The sequence below is a fragment of the Podarcis cretensis genome (assembly GCF_951804945.1).
Source record: "Podarcis cretensis genome assembly, chromosome: 5".
NCBI lineage: Eukaryota > Metazoa > Chordata > Lepidosauria > Squamata > Lacertidae > Podarcis > Podarcis cretensis.
In genome coordinates, this window is record NC_137174.1 from 92405330 (window position 1) to 92427570 (window position 22241).

The 22241-nt window shown below is 40.4% G+C and overlaps 1 protein-coding gene across 16 annotated transcripts in view; it reads left to right on the forward strand.

The window, feature by feature from the left end:
* The window catches only part of LOC307217112 (uncharacterized protein), a 479205-nt gene that overhangs the window by 90692 nt on the left and 366272 nt on the right, over positions 1-22241 (forward strand). Inside the window, exon 5 of one of the 16 annotated variants that reach the window (XR_013839396.1) lies at positions 19431-19823. The exons of the other annotated variants lie outside the window; for them this stretch is intronic. The gene's annotated coding sequence lies outside the window, so the exon portion shown is untranslated. Of the gene's footprint in view, positions 1-19430; positions 19824-22241 lie in introns of those variants that run through there. 16 annotated transcript variants of the gene reach the window in all.

Genomic DNA, 22241 nt, shown 5'->3' on the forward strand with positions numbered 1-22241 from the left:
GGGCAGCTGTCTACCAGCTCCACCTGGTACACAGGCTGAGACCCTACCTGCCCACAGACTGTCTCGCCAGAGTGGTGCATGCTCTAGTTATCTCCCGCTTGGATTACTGCAATGTGCTCTACGTGAAGGTGACCTGAAAACTACAACTAATCCAGAATGCGGCAGCTAGACTGGTGACTGGGTGCGGCCACCGAGACCACATAACACTGTTGAACGCCCTCCCATCAGATGTCAAAGAGATAAACAGCTACCTGACATTCAGAACACATGTTCAGGGAAGTTTTTAATGTGTGACATTTTAGTGTATTTTTGGTCTTTGTTGAAAGCCACCCAGAGTGGCTGGGGAAACCCAGCCAGATGGGCAGGGTACAAATAAATCATCATCATCATCATCATCATCATCATCATGTAATAAGGTTATACACCTCTTACCAGAAGAACACTGTTAATGCAAGTTGGAATGGAGAACTATCTGTTCTTGGCAATTATGAGGTTTCATTGCTGGATAAAGGCAATTTCTCCATAATGGAGGTGAAATATGGAAGGATGGTGTTGGCATCGCCCACAGTTCAAAGGTACAATTTCAGATTGGCTTTACAACTCTTCCCTGCCCCCCACCCTACCTCCAATCATAGGTACAAGTCATCCGAAGCACACAAAGTAGCCTCAAGATAAAGAAATGGCACTTGTTCTGAGAAATGAAAGTCTGAAAAAGTTTCAGATTAATTAATTACATAATGGCCCTCTGAACTTTGCAAAGCTAACATTAAACATGTATTGAACATGCACTTTGGTGTTCGTTTCAGTCAAGTCAAATGCACCCCATGTTTTTAAGTCAGAAAAAAGTTTTGAGAAAGAAAACTGAACAAAATAAAAAGAAAAATATTAGATATTTGAAATTAATTCTAAATAAATACAGGGGGTTTAAAGCTTTTTTTAAAAAAAATAGAGTCCTTGAATGGTTTGTTGATTAGAAACTAATGTATCTCCTTGTCTAAGATAAATCCCCCAAATAGGCAGCAGCTGCTGGTAATTTGGTTCAAGTAATTGTAGAGCCAATAAGTTGAAGTGCTTATTAGAAGAAACTGCTATCTTATCTGTTTGCAAGTTCAATTGAGTAATGCACTCTACATGTGGTCTGACGCTGGGTAAATTATAAACCTGATTTAAAAACACTCCATCCATAAGAGCTCCTATTTTGCTCATCCATAAAATTTTTACTTTCTTCATTACTAATGGCTTGCAGCAGCATATGGCATAATATCTATCAAATTAGGCTTTGAGGACATCTTAGACTGGCACCCCGCTGGCTTGAAACATATGCTTAATGTGTGCTGAAATGCTTTTAACCCCTTGTGTGCCCCACTATACATTCTGCTGTCAAGGAAACGGGTGCCCATGCAACGTAATAAAATCTGTGCATCACAGCCTGCTAGTCCAGCAGAGGGTACGAGGGACAGCCTTCTTCAGGAGCTGTGCATTACTGAGGAGCTGTCACCTAAAAGTTCATGCTACAGTTAAACTTAGTGCTGATTCTGGCACAACTGTTGTGCCTCTTTCTGTTTGAAATGATTGAATATCATCCAGTACAGTGGTACCTTGGTTCTCAAATGCCTTGGTACTCAAATGCCTTGGTTCCCAAATGCCAAAATCCCAGAAGTGAGTGTTCCGGTTATCAAATGTTTTTCGGAAGCCAAACATCCGTTGTGATTGTCAGCTATTGTTTCTAGGGCGCCTGCACCAATCAGAAGCTGCACATTGGTTTTCAAACATTTTGCAAGTCAAACAGACTTTGGAACGGATTAAGTATGGTGCTTTTGTTTTTTCTATTTATTTTGCATTTTTGTTTTTGAGGCTTTTTCAGTTAATTTGTTTTTGTTACTGTGTGAAACCAGTTCAGCTACTGATTGATTGATTGATTGATTGATTGTGTGACTGCAGAAATGGATAAAAAAAAACCCATCCAAACAATGACTATCATCAGTGCAGGTAAGAAAAGAATTTAATTTTAATTTTAATCATCTACAATACTGTCTTATTTATTTTATAGTGTATTGCTTTCATTATATGAATTAATGGTCTTGTTGGACAGTAAAATTCATGTTAAATGCTTGTTAGGGGTTGTTTTTAAAAGTCTGGAACAGATTAATTACTTTCTATGGGAAAACGTGCCTTGGTTTTGGAACGCTTTGGTTTTAGAATAGACTTCCGGAACAGATTAAGTTTGAGAACCAAGGTACCACTGTACTTTTAATAATGAAAATATATAATGTTGCAATAGTGACAAACACAGAAGTAAAAGAGCTAAAAGATAGTAACTGATGACATATAATTTAGATACTATAAATGAGGATTCACGTTCTGTAGATAGCTGGAAGAAAAGTCTACAGGAATTAAATAGTTATAATGGTATAAGGAGTGCCATCTTAGAAGTGAACAAGCAGTATATAAATCCTGTTCAATGAAAAAAATATATATTTTCCTTTGCCTCAGGCAGCAAAATGTGTTGGGTCAGGCTGGGTTAGACTAGTTAGACTAGACTTGCATACCATAGGATATACTACATCAGATTATAAAGGAATCAATTTGTAAGCATTTGATAAAGAATACATTAGTATTTTTTTAAAAAAATCATAACATTAATATACTGCATGTTTGAAATAAAACCTCAAAGCAGTTTACAAAAAGATAAAACAATAAAACTGAGAAAAAATCACAACCATACTTTAAAACATACAGAATTTAAAATATTAAAATAAATTAAAATTTCCTCAACTTTCTAAGCGTTTGAGTCGGCTTGTCTAAACAAGAATGTGTTCCAAAAAGTACAGAGAAGGCCTTTGCTTGATCTCAATAGGCAGGGAGTCCCAAAATTCTTATAAATGCAGAACAGGTATTATGTGGCACCTGTAGTGGTGCCAATTCTGCCAGTCGAAGTGGTCAAGTTGGCACATGAGTGGTAAGGCGATCTCTTGGGCAAACTGGTTCAAAGTTGTTAAGGGCTTTATTATATGCCAATAGCAACACCTTGAACATGGCCCAGTAGCAAGGACATGCTCTACAGGGAGCTGGCTTCATGCACCAGGCTCATTGGCAGACCAACTCTGTGTTACAAAGATGCCTGCAAACATGTCATGAAGGCTGGTAATATGAACCCCACCCTGTGGGAATCTTTGCAGATGACCACAATGCCTGGAGACAGCCATGTAGTGTATCCACTCCAAAATAGGCAAAGAGATTGAAAGGAAACACCTAGTTACTTTAAGTGAATTCAGATCTCCAGGTCCTGATGAGCTGTACTCAATGGTACCAAAGAAGCTTGGGGATGTAATTTCAGAGCCTCTGTCTATAATTGTTGAGAATTCTTGGGGAACAGGTGAAGTCCATGCGGACTGGAGGCAGGCACATGTTTTTCCCCATCTTCGAAAAGGGGGAAAAAGAAGACCCAGGTAACTACTGACCGGTGAGCTTGACATCAATATCAGGAAATGTCCTAGAATAGAAAATTAAACAGTCTTAACATGAGTCAGCAGTGTGATGCAGTAGCAAAAAAAAGCTAACGCTATTCTAGGCTGTATCAATAGAAGTATAATGTCCTGGGGACTTGGCTGTTGTAAAGTGCACTAGATGGCGATAGTGAGCTATGCCAAATTCAATGAATTTTTCAAAACTTTTTTTAAAAAGCATTTTCACAGTGTGTGATATATATATATATATATATATATATATATATATATATATATATATATGAGTGTGGAGATTCCATCCTGCTCAAGAGAAGTCAAAATACCACTCTATTCTGCCTTGGTCAGACCACACCTGGAATGCTGTGTCCAGTTCTGGTCGCCACAATTTAAGAAGGATATTGAGAAGCTGGAATGTGTGCAGCGGAGGGCCACCAAGATGACCAAGGGTCTGGAAACTGAGCCTTATGAGGAATGGTTGAGGCAGCTGGGTATATTTAGCCTGGAAAAGAGGAGACAGAGAGGAGATATGATAGACATCTTCAAATATCTAAAGGGAAAGGGAAAAGGAAATGGAAAATGGAGCAAGCTTGTTTTCTCCTGCTGCAGATTTCAAGTTACAAGTAAGGAGATTCTGACTAAACATCAGGAAGAACTTTCTGACAGTAAGATCTGTTTGACAGTGAAACAGTCTCCCCCTGGTGGTTGTGGACTCTCCTTCCTTGGAGGTTTTTAAGCAGAGGTTGGATGGCCATCTGTCATGCATGCTTTAGTTGAGAGTCCTGTATTGTAGAGGGTTTTAGATTAGATGACCCTTGGCATCCCTTCCAACTCTATGATTCTGTGGACAATTCATAGCGGCTAAGAAAGTTCTGGCTGACAATGAGGGATTCTCATAAGAATCCATCAGAGGAATCCATGGAAATTTTGATCAAATGTAGAGTTTGCTGAAAAACAAGAAAGCTGAATTTAACAACAACAACAACAACAACAACAACAACAACAACAACAACAACAATAATAATAATAATAATAATTTATTATTTGTACCCCGCCCATCTGGCTGGGTTTCCCCAGCCACTCTGGGCGGCTTCCAACAAAGATGAAAAATACACTAAAATGTCACATATTAAAAACTTCCCTGAACAGGGCTGCCTTCAGATGTCTTCTGAATGTCAGGTAGTTGTTTATCGCTTTGACATCTGATGGGAGGGCGTTCCACAGGGCGGGCGCCACTACCGAGAAGGCCCTCTGCCTGGTTCCCTGTAACTTGGCCTCTCGCAGTGAGGGAACCGCCAGAAGGCCCTCGGAGCTGGACCTCAGTGTCTGGGCAGAATGATGGGGGAGGAGACGCTCCTTCAGATATACTGAATATACAGAAACCCAGTGGCAGGAATTGAGAGTAGCAGTAATGGAACAGAGGGAAGACAAATTCTGGGAACTGGTGGCCTGGGGTTAAATGAAGTAAGATAATCACAGGAAGCCTCAGTTCCTGCCTCTGATTGGGTTAAGTATTTCTCCAGTATATTTGGTGGTTAATCTGGGCAATCACATGTACCAGTAGTGTGTAAAGATTTCTCAAACCTCCCTGAATGGCAACCAATCTCCTGTATGAGGTAAAGGACATTATTTTTTGCCTGAAATCAAATAAAGCTTGTAGTATATATGCTTCCATCTGAGCTCTGTAAGGACTGCATAGAACAGTGGCAGACTTTCCTGGCTGGCTTATTTACCACTATAAACTCAACCAAATGCCCTCTGGAAAGTTAATGAGTATCATTTCCCCAATTTATAAGAACAGGAACAGGAATGTTCCACAAATCTATTAGCCAATTAGCTTGTTAGACATCTCACTGCTATATGCATGATATCTCGTTCAAAAATTACTAGACTCATTGCAAAGGAACATTATTCATCAAGAACAAATGGGGTTCAGAGGAGGACACTGTACCATTGATCAGTGTTTTACCGTAAACCATATTAAAAAAATACTGAGAACATTAAGAAGAATCTTCATGTAGCCTTTATTGATTTTTCTGTTACATTTGACTATTAATTGAAATGCACTGTGGGAGAAATGTCACATTACCAACATCTACTGCAGACTTCTGCTATTGATCCAAGAACTATACAGCAACTCAGAAATGAGGGTCAGAGTAGGTTTAAATGGTGGTCTGACTGATGTCTTTAAAACATCATGAGTAGTGAAGCAAGGTTGCATTCTGGCTCCCACTCTTTAACTTTTATATTAATGATGTGGTGCCATATTTAGCGAATGCAAACTCCTCCTCTTGATGTATGCAGATGATTTAGTGCTCCTCTCTTTTCCCTGACTGGGCCTCAAAAATCTCTTGGAGGTGTTCAGCACATACTGTAAACAGGAAAGCCTACCTTAAGACCAAGATTATGACTTGGGAGTTGTGGAGGCCTAAGTATAGATGGTGTTTGGATCAGCAGGCTATAGAACAAACTTTCTCATTTAGATACCTGGGTGTACTCTTTAATGAAACCCTCTTTTGGAAGTGTCATATGGAGGCAGTGAAAGTAAATCATTGGGGCATTGATGAAGTTCTGTTACAATAAGGGAGGGCAGCTGATTGAACCTGCCCTAAATATACTTAGCAGCAAAGTGCTAACGCAAATGCTGTATAGTGTTGAAATTTGGGGCTCTGATTTACACTCGATGAAAGTTTAAGAAACTGCAGAATATTTTTCCCCATAAGCTATACTTTCTACCATAAGGAATACCAGCAGCTCTTCTTCGTACAGAATCCGGGTGGCCAACAATTAAGGCAAGAGCGGACTTTGCTCAGTTAAAGTATGTTACAAAAATTGCTACTATGCCTATTGAGCATTTTCCTGCTCTGTATTATATGGAATTGAATTATAACCAGCTCTGCACAACTAAGGGATTGGTTTTTCTGGACAGAATCCAGAAGGGAACTGCAACTAATTAGAAACACCAGATTTTATCCGTGGTAGCCACTCGTAAGTATAGAACAATTTATATCTAGTTACCTGACCAAACTCTCACCAGCTTCCTTAAGAAATGTCTTTATTCAGCTGCATTTTCAAATGCTGGCCACTGCAGTCTTGGATAGCTGCTACAACAAGCTCCCATACATAGACATTTTGTATTTGTAGTTAACATTAGGTAAGAGACACTGCTCATTATCTGTTAGCCTGCTCCTTATATAGAGGTGCAAGAGATCACTTTCTGACATCTTTGTTCACACAAGTAAGCAAGGTACACCATGGCAGAAATGGTCCAGTTTCTTTTGAGTGACAATGACAATAATAGCTTTAACATATAGAGTGACCATCTATGCACTGGCTGAATGAATGAATGAATGAATAAATCAGGATATATTGGGGTCCTCATCAGTCCCCAATAGTTAAGGTGGTTCTGTGAGACTATGAACCACCTGAAAGAGTCTCCTAGTAGTTTTCTGCAGATGCAATAGACATGGTGAAGAAAGTTATCTTCACTGTCGCTATTGCCACTTGCTAGGCTTGATGCTGAGTTCTAACCCGTGTTTGGTCAAATTTGGAATGAGTTTTTTACCACCGGCACTCTAGCTGTCTCCATGATTGTTTCAGCACCCTCAGCTTCAGGGATAACCATGAGGCCATCGCGTCTCCATGCAGTCTTGGCATGAAGAGGGAATTGTGTATAATTCCTGATCAATATACATAATATCCAGCAGGCCATGGGGAATCTGCATGTTTCAACTGCATTTTGTACATTCTATGGGTAAGCACAGTGTCAGTAAGTATTCATCAGTAAGCATAGTGTCGAAGAAACATAACTGTTTTTCTATTTATTGTACAGAAGTGTGCAATATGTGAGAGGGAGTAAGTTGCCTATAGCGTTGGGCTCTTGCAACATGTAGGAAAGTGAATACTCCTTTGTAAACCAGGGCTTTGCATCTTGGAATTCTACTTGATTCTCATAGTGAAATAATCTAACCTTAGCTCTTACTTCAAATTACTTCCAAATCGGAGACCAAAGCACGGCTTCTGATTGGCTGCAGGAAGCTCCTACAGCCAATTGGAAGCCGTGGAAGCCCCGTTGGATGTTCAGCTTCCAAAAATAGTTCACAAACTGAAACAGTCACTTCTGGGTTTGCAGCATTCGGGAGCCAAAATGTTCAAGAACTAAGCTGTTCGAAAACCAAGGTACAACTGTATGTAACATTTTTAGTCGTAAAATTGGGATATTGGTTGTTCCAGGTGCCACAGCCATCTTCTGGAAGTGGGGGAAGAAGGGCAGCTATTGTTCTTTTCCTTTCCTCAAACATGCATTTAAGAAGAATGAGTAGATCAGATAAAGAGCTGAGAAATTATTCAGTCTTGAGATACATACACTCTCCTGCTCTCGTTCTGACACTGTCTCTTTAAAAAAAGGGTGGGGGAGAAGTGGCAAAACCAATACAAACCAATAATAACTTCACATTTGTAGAAGCACCATGAATGGCTCTCCAAAATATTGAGACACATCCAAGTACATTTTAGCAGAGCTGATATTTATCAAAAGTCATTTGCCCCCAAGCAGATGCTCTCTTTCATTGTGCTCCTGTCACAAATGACTAAGATATATGACAGACAATTACAGCATCTGTAGTTAGCAGCCTTATAATCAACACCATTATTTAACGATTGGTGCAATAAACTGACTCCTGTTACTGTTTATCAGATATCAGTCAGTTCTGGCTATTTTCTTCACTTCTCTGTCACCTCCCGCTCCCCAATTCACAGTATGGGGCAACTACTGTCTTTTAATGGCTAGTCTGAAACAAGAACCATTTTCACATTTTTTACAGATTGCAGAGGCAAAGAAAAAGCAACCAATTACATGTATATGCTGTGCCCTCTCATTTGAGTATGTGTGTGTAACTATCTGTGCAGTCTCTTAAAACCTCTCTGGGAGAAGAGTGGGAGGAGAGAGAAACAGCAGCTTTTACTATTGCAGATAAGAGCTTTTCTATTTAGTGTTCAGCATGGAGGGGGGGGAATGTCTGCTGTTTAAATATTCATGTAAAGAGTGAATAAAATGTTGATATACTGGATTAGTCACAGTCTCCTGCAGCATGACTTCAGTTTGCTCACGAGGACGGAGAGGGGGAAATCATTCATTCGTTTAGAGCCTCCTCCCAAATGTGCTTGGTGAATGGCACAATAATGATAAAGTTATTGTTAAAAGATTGAGAAAATGGGACTTTTTTTTTACTCGTTTACAAAATAGGATACCAGATAACTTTTTTTTTTTAAGGCATTCATTGCTATAAATTTTATGGGAGGCACCTGCAGTAATGTATAAATGAAAGTTTAATTCGAAAGTCTATAAATTCTTTTGCTAGAATTCACGCTTCAAAAAACAAACATCTCAATTTAGAGTTGCAGCTTCTCTGTACAGGTCCCAATGAGACTGAATGGAGACTGTGTAGCAGCAGCCCTTGGTGAATTTGTGGGAGTCAAGATTGGCTTTTATGTTCTTGCGTCTCTATTTATACCAGTGAACTAGAATAGTCATATGACAGGATCTTAGGATCAGTTCATTCACCGCATGGTACTCTGTTTCTGACATGACAGCACATCTGTTCCAAAATGGTGTTCTCTCACTTGTGAGTTGGCATGCCACAGTTCAACCAGTGTTAGTAGAACTCAAAGTAATATTATCCTGATTTAAGAACCCCATTGACCATTTTTGATATTTTGGATGCAGGGATTTTGGGAGGGGAGAATTTGGTATGAAAGTGTATTCAGTACATAAAAGTAATTACTGACAGTTCAGATGAGTGTTTTTTAAAATTATCACTCAGAGTAAAATGCCAAAAATGTAATTTAAATATGTTCAAAATTAAGAGTCAGATTCTGAAATATTCAGTCCCAGTGTTATAGTTGTTTGTTCTGATCCTGGAATGCTTGAAAGATAGTTCATCTCTCTCATCCCCACTGGTGGATGCAACCTGCTGGGCTCGATGGATGATGAAAGTATGTGCTTTTCCTTTCAGAAACAAAAACAAACTGAGCGGTGAAATTTACCTTCTAGAAGGCTCTGGCAACAGTTTTCATTCAATATTATGCCAAAATTCAAAATGTGATGCACAGCATTAATCATGTTTGACTTTGGGCTTCAATATTTGACATGGATGTTCAATTACCATTAACCAGAGTTTTTTTTCCAGCCGGAACTCACCAGAGCTCAGTTCCGGCACCTTTCAGGTGGGTGTTGTTGCCATTATAAGAGAACAAGGGAGACATTCATTGTGTGTTCTGGCACCTCTTTTTCTATAAAAATAGCAGAGGTCACGAGAGGCCTAATGCAGCATTTGATAGTTAATATGGACGTGGGTGGCGCTGTGGGTAAAACCTCAGCGCCTAGGACTTGCCGATCGCATGGTCGGCGGTTCGAATCCCCGCGGCGGGGTGCGCTCCCGTCGTTCGGTCCCAGAACCTGCCAACCTAGCAGTTCAAAAGCACCCCCAGGTGCAAGTAGATAAATAGAGACCTCTTTCTAGCGGGAAGGTAAACGGTGTTCCGTGTGCTGTGCTGGCTCGCCAGATGCAGCTTGTCACGCTAGCCACGTGACCCGGAAGTGTCTCTGGACAGCGCTGGCTCCTGGCCTATAGAGTGAGATGAGCACACAACCCTAGAGTCTGTCAAGACTGGTCCGTACAGGCAGGGGTACCTTTACCTTTACCTTATGCAGTGGTATTAGTATTTGACAGATGACATGCCACTCCTGAGCATTTTCTACTCCAGGAAGGTTTTGATGACATAAAAGAAAATGGTACTAAATTACATCTTTTCATTTATCCTATGAACTATACAAGCATAAACCAATTCTTTCAAAGTTCCCCCCCCCCATGTTTTAAGAGTGTATACATCAAGTGAGTATTTCAAGAGTGTAAAATAAGATCATTTTCTAAATAAATTATTTTGAAAGAACGTGTCATTTCACTTTTGAATCTAAGGATGCATTGGCAGGCTCTGTGATATTATGCGGATGCATTTGATCTGCAGGAAAATAGAAAAGCAAAGCTCCTCTTCCCCACCCTTCCCTCAGTATCATATTTTAGGATATTTTGGAAAAGGCAAATAAATGTGATTTTGGATTCTTGCCCATTTTTAGCAGTAGAAATTAAATGCTTGCATAAGATTATGCTTACTTGGTTTTGCATTTGATTTTTTTATTTTATTGTATTGTATTGCTACTAGAGTGCCCATCAGTATGATGGGGTGCCAGCTTTAGAACATGTTGTCCTTGATCTGACTGCTCTCCTCTTTGCGGCTGAGTGACTCTCCCAGAATCCTTGACCTGCCAGTGGCTCAGCAACTGGGGGCTGAGTATCTCAGGGGTTGCACTGGCTTCTCTCCTGCACACTGCAAAGGAGCTCCCAACTCTGCCTTGCCTCATTTCAGATGGTGCTGGAACTCCACTCTAGACACAGGCTCTGCTGATAAGGTGTGAGGATGGATGTGAATTATAATCTAGGATGGTCTTACCATGAGACAAGATAGACCTACCAACAGAAACCTAAGTTAACGGCCTTGGCCCAGTATACCTGAAGGAGCGTCTCCACCCCCATCGTTCTGCCCGGACGCTGAGGTCCAGTGCCGAGGGCCTTCTGGCGGTTCCCTCATTGCGAGAAGCAAAGCTACAGGGAACCAGGCAGAGGGCCTTCTTGGTAGTGGCGCCCGCCCTGTGGAACGCCCTCCCACCAGATGTCAAAGCGATAAATAACTACCTGACATTCAGAAGACATCTTAAGGCAGCCCTGTTCAGGGAAGTTTTTAATCTGTGATATTTTAGTGTATTTTTGGTTTCTATGGAAGCCGCCCAGAGTGGCTGGGGAAACCCAGCCAGATGGGCGGGGTACAAATAATAAATTATTATTGTTATTATTATTATTATTAACCACATGTATGTGGGACCAAATGTCCTTGACATCCCATTTAAACTGCACTGATGCGCATTTCTCTGTAATATTAGCATGCCAAGGCTCTAAGTAGCTGGGTGGGTTTGGCACTAGTGTGCCAGTAGGGTATTCTTTCAGTGACTCATTTTATTTCATGCATGACATCAAGAGGATTGCACCTTATATAGATAAAGTTTGTCACAAGTCTAATATCACATTAAAGTACCGTATTTTTCTGTGTGTTGGACGAAGTTTTTTGACTCAAAAATCATGTCAAAAACCGGGTCATCCAATATGGATAGTGGCATGGCGGGGGAGGGGGGAGTGGCATGCTTCCCCTGATGCCGCAGGGAGCAGGGAGCGATCTGGGGGGGGGGGCGGTTTTCCTGCCTGCCACTGCATGGTGGGGAGAAGCTGCACGCTGCCTGATGGGAGCGCAAATTCACTCAATGTCGCTGCGCATGGGAAGCACTCCCTGGATCATTTCCTGTGCACAGCGGCATCGGGGGAGGTTGCACTCCTGCAAACTGGATGGCTGGAGGGAGTGCAAATTCACCTGATGCCGCTGCGTGTGGGAAACAATCTAGGGAGTGTTTCTTGCTCTCAGCTATGTGGGGGGAGAGGCTCAACAACTTTGGGCCATCTCCCCTTATTTTCTTAAAATTTAGTCCCCCAAAATGGGGAGGGGTGTCTTATACAAGGGGGTGTCTTATAGATAGAAAAGCACAGTACGCCCCAAATGGTAAATTTGGATGCCTTTAAAGAGTAGTAACATTTTAATTAATTTGTGTTTTCAGTGCCTTTGGAATCTTTCCTTGGAGCACCAAAATGTATTGACTGTGACTGGGCCCTGCAAGGGCAGGAGAAGCAATGGAACATAGGCTGTTTCCACACTAGGACGTTTTTATGTAATTATTTTTGTATAAAAATATTTGTGGCATATACCGCTGCATCATAAAAAAATATACATTAGCGGGGTTTTTTACATTAAAACATAAACCATCCAGTAAAATAATAAAACTAATAAAAAGTTAAAACCAAGTTAAAACCAAAAGAATTAAGAACAATTTAATGCTGCTGAAACATTCCTTTTCCATTATTTGTTGGTGTTAAAATAATGATTCCACATGGCACCAAAGAGAGCACTGTTTTCCACATTAAACCCCACAGTACTCATCCACACTGTAAAGCAGGGTCATACTTTAGAAATGAAATGGGGGGGCACTTGCTATGTTTTTACTTTTATTTTAATTGTACAATTTTGGTACAATTCCACTGAACACCCCAGCAGCCTATGAGGAAAGGCCAGGGGGGGGGAGGTAGGGAAAGCTCCCAAACGACAGCAAATTACATTCCTTGTTGTTGACCATGCAGCTGCCCCATTCCAGGGGCAGCAGGATTTTTCTCCCCAAACCATAGTCACCTTCCATGCTGGCAGGTTCTCCTTCTGCCTCTCCTCCACCTATCTTCCCATCCACTTTCCTAAAAAGTCTCACTTTCTAGAATCATCCAGAAATTCCTAGTTCTTCCTCAGACCCTCTGGCTGGGTGAGAGACTTTGCACTTGCCCAGGCTGAGGCTCTGAATAATTGGGAAATCTGGATGGCTGATGCTAGGAACATATACAAGGGGGAGAGGGAAAGAAAGCCATACTGCAATCACTGCTGCTTTTACAGACCAGTTCTATGGAGGTAGATTCCACTGTATTCAGTGGGGTTTACTTCCTGATAGCTTAGTGAGACTTCTGATTAAATATGCATAGGCTTGGGTTGCTTGCCAACACTTTGCTGCCCCCATTGCATCCTCATTGAGCTTTTCCAGGTGGTGCAGGATGGTTTACATTCTGGTTCGAAGGAGGTGACAGAACTGACAGTAGCTCACTGTGACTTGTTTGCAAAGCATTTTGAGGATAGAATTGCTTGCATTCATTTGCTGGGACCTTGACTCCACTGTTACAGTAGATAAATCTTGAGAAGTATCTAGAGCAGTGTTTCCCAACCTTGGGCCTCCAGCTGTTTTTGAACTACAATTCCCATCATCCCTGACCACTGGTCTTGCTAGCTAGGGATGATGGGAGTTGTAGTCCAAAAACAGCTGGAGGCCCAAGGTTGGGAAACACTGATCTAGAGCACTGTCTAGTCCTGTTATGTTGCGTGTGTTTCAGTTTGCAAGGCATAAGAATGTGGACAAGGTGCTTGGATTGGTAATGGCAACCGCTTGTGCTTGCCCCTCTTGACTGATAAAAACTAGCAAGGAGGAAACAACTGGCTAGACCAGGGAGGTGGTTAATTCCTCCTTGCAAAATGGAGTGGTCCTTGCTTTCTTGGAGGCAGTGGTGCAACCACTGCTCAGGAAACCCTTCCTGAATCAGAAAATCTAAGTAATTACTTGCCAGAAGGGAACTGCCTCAGAAAACTCCTCTGAGTATGAGACTGAAGTTGATAGTGAACAATACAACAGTTGTTGTTGTTGTTGTTTAGTCGTGTCTGACTCTTTGTAACCCCATGGACCAGAGCACGCCAGGAAGGTTTATTTCCTTGATTGGTGGTTCAGTTTTGGCTTTGGGAATACGAGGAGTAAAATAATGTACAGAAAGTAAAATAATGTATAGAAAGAAATGCCCATAAAAACCTGTGATTAAAAAATACTGCGTTTAGCATACTCAAGAATCAAAGTTTTGTGTATCTTTTGTAGGAAATATATACTTTTTTGTACCTTCTGCAATTTCCATATAGAACTCCAATTTTCCCTTCTTGGGCACTGTTCTTGAGCGGGTGGTTGTGAACCAGATCCAGGCGCTCTTTGAGGAAACTGATTTTCTACATCCATTTCAATCCGGGTTTAGGCCTGGTTTTGGCACAGAAACGTCTTTGGTGTACCTGTATTATGACCTGTTTTGGGAGGGGGGGTGGCCTTGTTAATTATCCTTAACCTCTAAGCGACTTTCTATAGCATTGACCATAGTATCCTTCTGGAATAGCTGTCTGAGTTAGGGTGCTTTGCAGTGGTTCCATTTCTACTTGGATTTTCATTTCCAGAGGGGGATGTTTGGGATTACTCTGGGCTCTGTGGAGCCTTCAAGGTGGGGTTCATCAGGGTTTGATTTTATCCCCGATGCTCTTTAACATCAGCATGAAACTGCTGAGTGGGGTCATCCAGAGTTCTGGAGTGCATTTCTCATCTCCCAAGCCTTTGGCTAATTAAACAACCTACAGTGGTGCCCCGCAAGACGAATGCCTCGCAAGACGAAAAACCCGCTAGACGAAAGGGTTTTCTGTTTTTCGAGGCGCTTTGCAAGATGAATTTCCCTATGGGCTTGCTTCGCAAGACGAAAACGTCTTGCGAGTCTTGCGAGTTTTTTTTCTCCCCCCCCCTTTTTCTAAGCCGCTAATAGTGCTAATCCGCTAAGCCGCTAATAGGGATGCTTCGCAAGACGAAAAAACCGCTAGACGAAGAGACTCGCAGAACGGATTATTTTCATCTTGCGAGGCACCACTGTATTCTATGGCCTTTTAAACTGGGGCGGGAAAAGGTATTGTTATTGTTTGCTACTATATTACTGGTATGTATTTCTTTGTTTTTATATTGTAAACCGTGCTGTGATCCTCAGATGAAGGGTGATATAGATATTTCATAAACAACAACAATAACACAAAATCCTCTTCATAATCTAATCATTACTATGGGTGTTTTTATGTATAATCACAAATTCTGGAGTCAGGAGAAGGTTTGTTTCAGAAAGCATGTGCATGGAGAGAGATTACCATTTTGCCAACTTTTTAAAGATTTGTGCTGTCCTGCATTACAGATGCCAAATGGAAAAAAATGTTGTGCTTGAAAATGTAGGCATTTCATGTCCATGAGGCTGGGCAGGTTGTGAAAAGTCCATTAAAAAGTATCAAATTTTATGTTCTCTCTCTCTTTCTCTCTCTCTCTCTCTCTCTCTCTCTCTCTCTCTCTCTCTCTCTCGTAAATGCTGCCTGTATACAGGACTAGGTGTGCAAAACTCAGCTTTGGGTAGAAAGCAATGGCAAATCCAACACTGCATTAATGTCTCTCCCTGTGAGTCCAGTAGATATCATCGGGCCCATGAGATACCCTATTTTCCATGTGTCACGTTTTCATAACTACTTGGGACACACCTTGCGTACCTTTGTTATTTGCATTTTGTTTAAAGTGACATTATGGATTGGGCATTCTCATTAAAACCTAGCTGCTTCTGATGAAAAGGTTGCCAAGGAAAGACTACCTTAATTCAAACCAAATTGGGAAGAAATAAAAGGATTTTTATTGAAGCACACTTTGAGGAAATAGGAACATAGGGCTTGTAGCAAATCAAACTGTTATGTCACCTAGTATTGTCTACATTTGTCCATCTTAGTATGGGCACCCTTATGGGCACCTCTGCAGGATTTAAGACGAGCCTTTCCGAGCACTATTTGGAGATGCCAGGGATTGAAGCTAGGCCATTTTATCTGCAAAATCATAGAATCATAGAGTTGGAAGGGACCCTCAAAGGTTATCTAGTCCAACCCCCTTCAGTGCAGGAATCTCAACTAAATCATCCCTGTCAGATGGCTATCCAACCTCTGTTTTAAAATCTCTAGTGAAGGAGAGTTCACAGTCTCCCAAGGGAGTCTGTTCCACTGTCGAACAACTCTTTGTACCTGCAAAGCATGTAATCCACTACTAAGCTATGAACTTTCTCCAGGAATGCTGATGGAAGATTGCTTCTTTATCCATTCACTAATTAGTTTTGTAATGGGTTTTATTTACATTTATTGTAGTTTGGTGGAGAAGACTTATTATATGTGATTTTAATACTGGGCTTAACATGGAGAATATTAGTGTGTTATTGTCCCCAAGGTCTTCGATTCTTCCTTTTTGTGATAGTTTATTTTTTAATTGTTGTTTTGCATCTATTTATGTACAGACATATTGCCCTTCTACTGCTCTCTTATAGGATTGTTCAATTCTACTAAGAGAAGAACCATTTAAATTAATTCCATTCTTTAATTTCAATGAGTCTCCCCTGAATTTAACTAACATTAGATATAACCACAGCTTTTTGGATTAGGACAACTGAATTTAATAGAACTTCAATGGGGATTTGTGATTGTGGCATTGTATGACAAAAAATTATCACAGACATGCTTCACTGGCTTGTATGTTGTGCAATATCATTTTATGGCCAGTACAGTGGTACCTCGGGTTAAGAACTTAATTCGTTTTGGAGGTCCGTTCATAATCTGAAACTGTTTTTAACCTGAGGAACCACTTTAGCTAATGAGGCCTCCTGCTGCCACTACGCCGCCACCGCACAATTTCTGTTCTCACCCTGAAGCAAAGTTCTTAACCTGAGGTACTATTTCAGGGTTAGCGGAGTCTGTAACCTGAAGCCTCTGTAACCTGAAGCGTCTGTAACCTGAGGTACCACTGTATGTCTTATACGACATTGGTCTGGTGGTCTGGGTTTGTTTTTTTGTTTTTTTTTGGCTCACGATAAATGTAACTCCTTTGCCCTGGCATATATAAGGAGATCTGTGCACAGAGTCAGGCTTCTACATAAGTATCCCTTACTGGATGAGTAACCACAAATGTAAATCAGATGCATATTCAAATGCTCACCTGAATACAGATGCCACCCATCTTCAGTGGGCGGTACTGTCAATTGAATATGCATCTGGATATACATCTGTTGCAATTAGTAATGCACAGTCACATGTGATTATAGCTGTATCAGGGCTCTTGTAGATAATTGAGGATACTTCTTATGCAAAGAAGAAATACCCTTTCAAGTTTGTTTTGTTGCTACATAAGGTAGAAACTTTATTATATTCAGGAATAATGCATTTCAGTTCATAAATAATTGTAAATGAATGTGTGTGTTATATTATGTTACATACATAATAAGGACACGGGTGGCGCTGTGGTCTAAACTACTGAGCTTCTTGGGCTTGCCGATTGGAAGGTTGGCGGTTCAAATACATGTGACGGTGGTGAAGCTCCCATTGCTCTGTCCCAGCTTCTGCCAACCTAACAGTTCGAAAGCACAACAGTACAAGTAGATAAATACGGTAGGTACTGCTGTGGTGAGAAGGTAAATGGTGTTTCCGTGTGCTCTGGCTTCTGTTACAGTGTCCCGTTGCACCAGAAGCGGTATAGTCATGCTGGCACATGCCCCGGAAAGCTGTCTGTGGACAAACGCTGGCTCTCTTGGCCTGAAAGTGGAGATGAGTGCCACACCCCATAGCCTTTGACTGGACTTAACTGCCGAGGGTTCCTTTACCTTTATCTATATAGATGTAAAAATTAACTAAGAAATTGCCATATTGATAACTATGAAATCTGACTCCTACAAAGTGCATTGGCCTTTTAGCTTAAGATGTTTACGGTGCTAAACATTTTTTCTAATTAATTGTACATGTGCAATATAGAGATCTAGCTCCCTCTAGTGTATTAAAAACAAAAAGGCTAATTTAGCATTTAGTGTATTTATAAAAATAAAACTACTAGTTTATGCATGCTTTGCAAACATTGTTTTATTTGGAGAATAGTACACATTAGGTGGTTGAGTTTTTTATATGTACAGAAAAAATACTGCCATTGGAAACCAGATACAATCAAATTCTTATCTTTGTAGCAAACAAATGCTCAGAATAAAGCGATGTGGCTGTCATTACTTTATGAAGCGTTCATGGGTAGATTCCTCACTGCATTACCTTCCTGGATCTGATGTAGGCCACATGTCCAGCATTCTGTTTCCAGTAGCATCCAGACAGCTACCACAGGAAACCTATAGGCTTAGCTTGTCCCATACTCTGGTTGTTTGATCTAGCAATCAAGATACTGTCTTTGAACCTGGAGTTTCAGCTACCATGGCTCATAAATATGTCCTCAATGAAGTGGTAAATCAAATCAAATACCTTTACTGAAGTGGTATTTATTCAGACATATAAAATTAAAACGTGTAGTTTATAATTTCAAAAAATGTATGATTGTAACTATTACCTAATGTAGAACTTTCCATTAACAATAAGCTATGCTCTCTCTATTGCATTAATGCTCACAAATTCCCTATTATGTATATCACTGCTTAACTGAGATGATCAAGGAAGCTAAAAAAAACCCTACCATACTGTTGTTATGCGAATCAGTGTGATGAAATTGTAGAGCCCCATTGTATGCTGACGAAATGCTGTGGGAATTATTATTAAGAAGCTCACCCAGAAAACTGGATAAGTCAGTGACTGGGGGTGGGGTTTGGCACCATATGATTTATCTTCTGCACTGATATGATATTAATTTGTTGTTGTTCAAGAGAAAACTCTCATTGTGACAACCTCCCTAATATGGCACTCCTAGACAGTCATTTCCTTGTGTTGATTATTCTTGTCAGCTGCAACATCTAGCATAGCTTTCCATGTCATTCTTGGGTAGCGAGATTTCATACTGGTAATGGACTTTACCAAATGTATCCATTGCTGAGATGAGGCTCTCCATATGATGAGGAGGATTCATATGACAAGTTGTGTTAAACATGACAGAGTGATGAGAGTTGCTGAAGAAATAAGAAAATGATTAAACTTTCCCTAAAAGTCTCTCATGTAATTTCATCTCCATGCCATCCTAATATAAGGATCAGATCTGATTTTTGTGGATTTCTGATTCAAATGTTTTACATGGCTATAAGCTACTTGGTTAAATAAGATTTGTGTGTGGTAGTCAGGCAAACAAAAAATAAATTTCTTTGGTTCCGATTCTAAGAATTCATTCCAGCCAGTACTGTACTGCTCCTGGGTAATCTGTATTCATTTAACTGGATTGTGTGGGATCCCCACTCCCCTCAGACTCCTCTGAGATGAATAGAGACTGCATGGAAACAGCTACAATGACTCATAGCTATTGCAGCCTCCATCGTAAATCTTCCAACACAGTTCCTTTAAATCTAAAAATAAACAGTGAAAAGCTGAATAATTGAAGAAGTCTTTAAAAAGAAAGAAAAGAAAATCAATACTGAAATTTTCTTTCTTCTTTTTTTTTAGTAACTGTTCTACTGTAGGCAGTGAAATCATAAACAGAAAATTATAGCTTCATTCTAGGGAGTAAGAAGACTTATTCCAACAGATGGCATCAAAACACCGGTCTGAACTATATGATTGCTGATTGTTAATTGCTTCTGTAAAACAATCCTTTTAAACAGAGTAATGCATTTTATCACACAGATTATAGTTCTAAACATTTGGATTTTTCAATGTATGTTAACATTTTCTCCTTCAGTTTAAGATTTAGTGTTTGCATAATTATCAGATTAAACAACAGCGACTCAGTCCCCTGTTCCCCCCCCCGCCTTAAGAGAAATGAGGACCAAAGGAAAGAGTTATGAATTACCAGAGATGTTGGGAACCATGAATGAGGAAATCTATATATTGAATCAATTACTGAACTATTATATACTGCCTTAAGTACAAAATAAATAAAAATCATTTGTCACGTCAGAAGTGCAGAATGACTAACATGGTACAGACTTTCTCTTGGGAACCTTCCATTAAAACAGACTGTTAAAAAATCAAAACTTTCTAAGTGTGAGAAATTGGTCAGGAAGCTTCTAAACAATTATTATGAAAAATAATAGAATCATAGGTTTGGATGGGATTTTAAAGGTTGTCTTGTCCAACCCCCTGCTGATGTACGACGCCCACTACTATAGCATCGCTGATAGGTGGCCATCTATCCTAAAATGTCTAATGAATGATATTCTGCTATCTTACAAGGCGGTCTGTCCCACTGTTGAACATCTTGTATTGTCAAGACATTCTTACTAATTTTTTTTAAAAAAATTGTCCAGTACACCAACTAAGTTTGTTCTGGTATTAGCTTTCGTGTGCATGCACACTTCTTCAGATTCAGCACACGAAAGCTTATACCAGAACAAACTTAGTTGGTTTATAAGGTGCTACTGGACAATTATTTGTTTATTTATTTTTACTTCGACTGCATCAGACCAACATGGCTACCTACCTGATTCTTACTAATATTTAGTTTAAATCTCTTTTCTTTCATCTGAAGCTATTAGTTCAAGTCCCACCAACTGGAATACAGGCAATAAATTCAACCCATCACCTATATTTTATTTCTGTTTTCTAAGGCATTAGCAAACCCATCCAGTTTGGTGTTGTCTGCAAATTTGATAAGCATTCTTCCCTACACACAAGTCACTTATAAAAGTGTTTAACAACACACAGCCTGGCAAACAACCTTTCATCACTCCATTTTTCACCTCTCTCCAGGCTGATGAAGATCTGTTAGGTATGGTCCATCAACCAGCTACAAATCAACATAATAGTAGTATTATCTAGCTCACATTTTACCATCTTGCCTACAAGAATATAATGGGTGCGTTACTAAAAACAGTGGTGAAATAAAAATATAATACATCCCCATCGGTCCCCTGATCTTCCAGGGTGGTAACTCTATAATTTTTTTAAAAAAAGAATTTACCTTAGACATGGCTTTTTTTGTAAGTGCTCATGAACTGACTCCTTAATGAAAACATCTGCTTTCATAGTACTTCACCTGTTCTCCAAGAATTTTAAGGAATGATAGACAGTGGCTCTGGGATCACACTACAATTTCCTTTAGGGCCATACAAGACAATTCATCATGTCCTAAATACTTGATTTCAACCACAGTCTTTTGGAGCTCCCATACCACTTCTTCCTTCTTGAGCTGCAACTCTTTTCTTTCAATAGTTGGTCCAGACAATTTTCATTGTGTGCAAAGGGCTGCAGAAAAGTAACAGTGGGTGTGTTTCAGTTTGGTGCCTAGTGTCATTAATGCTAATGTTATCACACAGGAGTAAAGTCAGAAGTTTTTTTTTATAAAAGTTTGTGATTTATATTTCTCAATATTAGATGGCAGTAGAAAGAGTAATAGAAAGAAAGTAGAGAAGTTTGGTCCAACTCAGGACTGCATGACTGCCATGATAACCATGGGGTTGTGAGCGGATCATATGGATGGCGAGCTTTGAACTGGCTTCATTTGGGTTCATTTAGCCAGTCTGCTCCCGGATGGATTCCTGAATGATCTGGGCACTTTATGGAGAGCATGGCTCACATTCCTGTTGAAGCCCTTGTCTAACTATGGAATGGTAAGATTGTGAGGGCTATTGTCACAATTGCTCCTAGATGCCCTCAACATCTACAGGGAGCCAAGAAGGTTGGTTTTCAAAGCACATGTTGATGAGGAACTATGCCAGACAATGGCTGGAATGCAAGTGGTGTAAATCTGAGGGAGAATTTGACAAAACACAGGTGGTAGCACAACATCATGGCTAGTAAACTTATTTCTCCACCTCCATTGCATCCACAGTGAACTGGTAATGGGTGAAGGGGTTGGTGAGAAGCAGCCCTAGAGAAGAAACAGCCATTCATTTGGAAGCTCACTGTGAGAATTTCAAGAAGCAATTTCAAGCCAAAGTCATTGGTAACGAAATTGGTATCCACTTCAGAGTTGATGCCACAATTGATGCGGGTCCTGCAGAGGTGTTTATAGCATCAAGTAGTCAGGGATCCGTTTAGCTCCCTTGTCCATTGTGGCTTTTAAGATTTAGCAGGGAGGGATGGCCTGAGTGGGTACAGAGAGTAGCTAATGCCTCACATAGGGAGGGAATGATGCCTACCTCATTGGAGGAGGTGGTAGTATGTTCTTTCCTGAAGAGGAGAGTATATGTGAAGAATGTTCTTGTGCTCAGGTTTTGCTTGCAGGTTTCCTCCAGACATCTAGCTGACCAAAGTAAGAACAGGATGCTGGATGAGATGGATCATTGGCCTGATCCAGCAGGCTCTTCTTGTGTT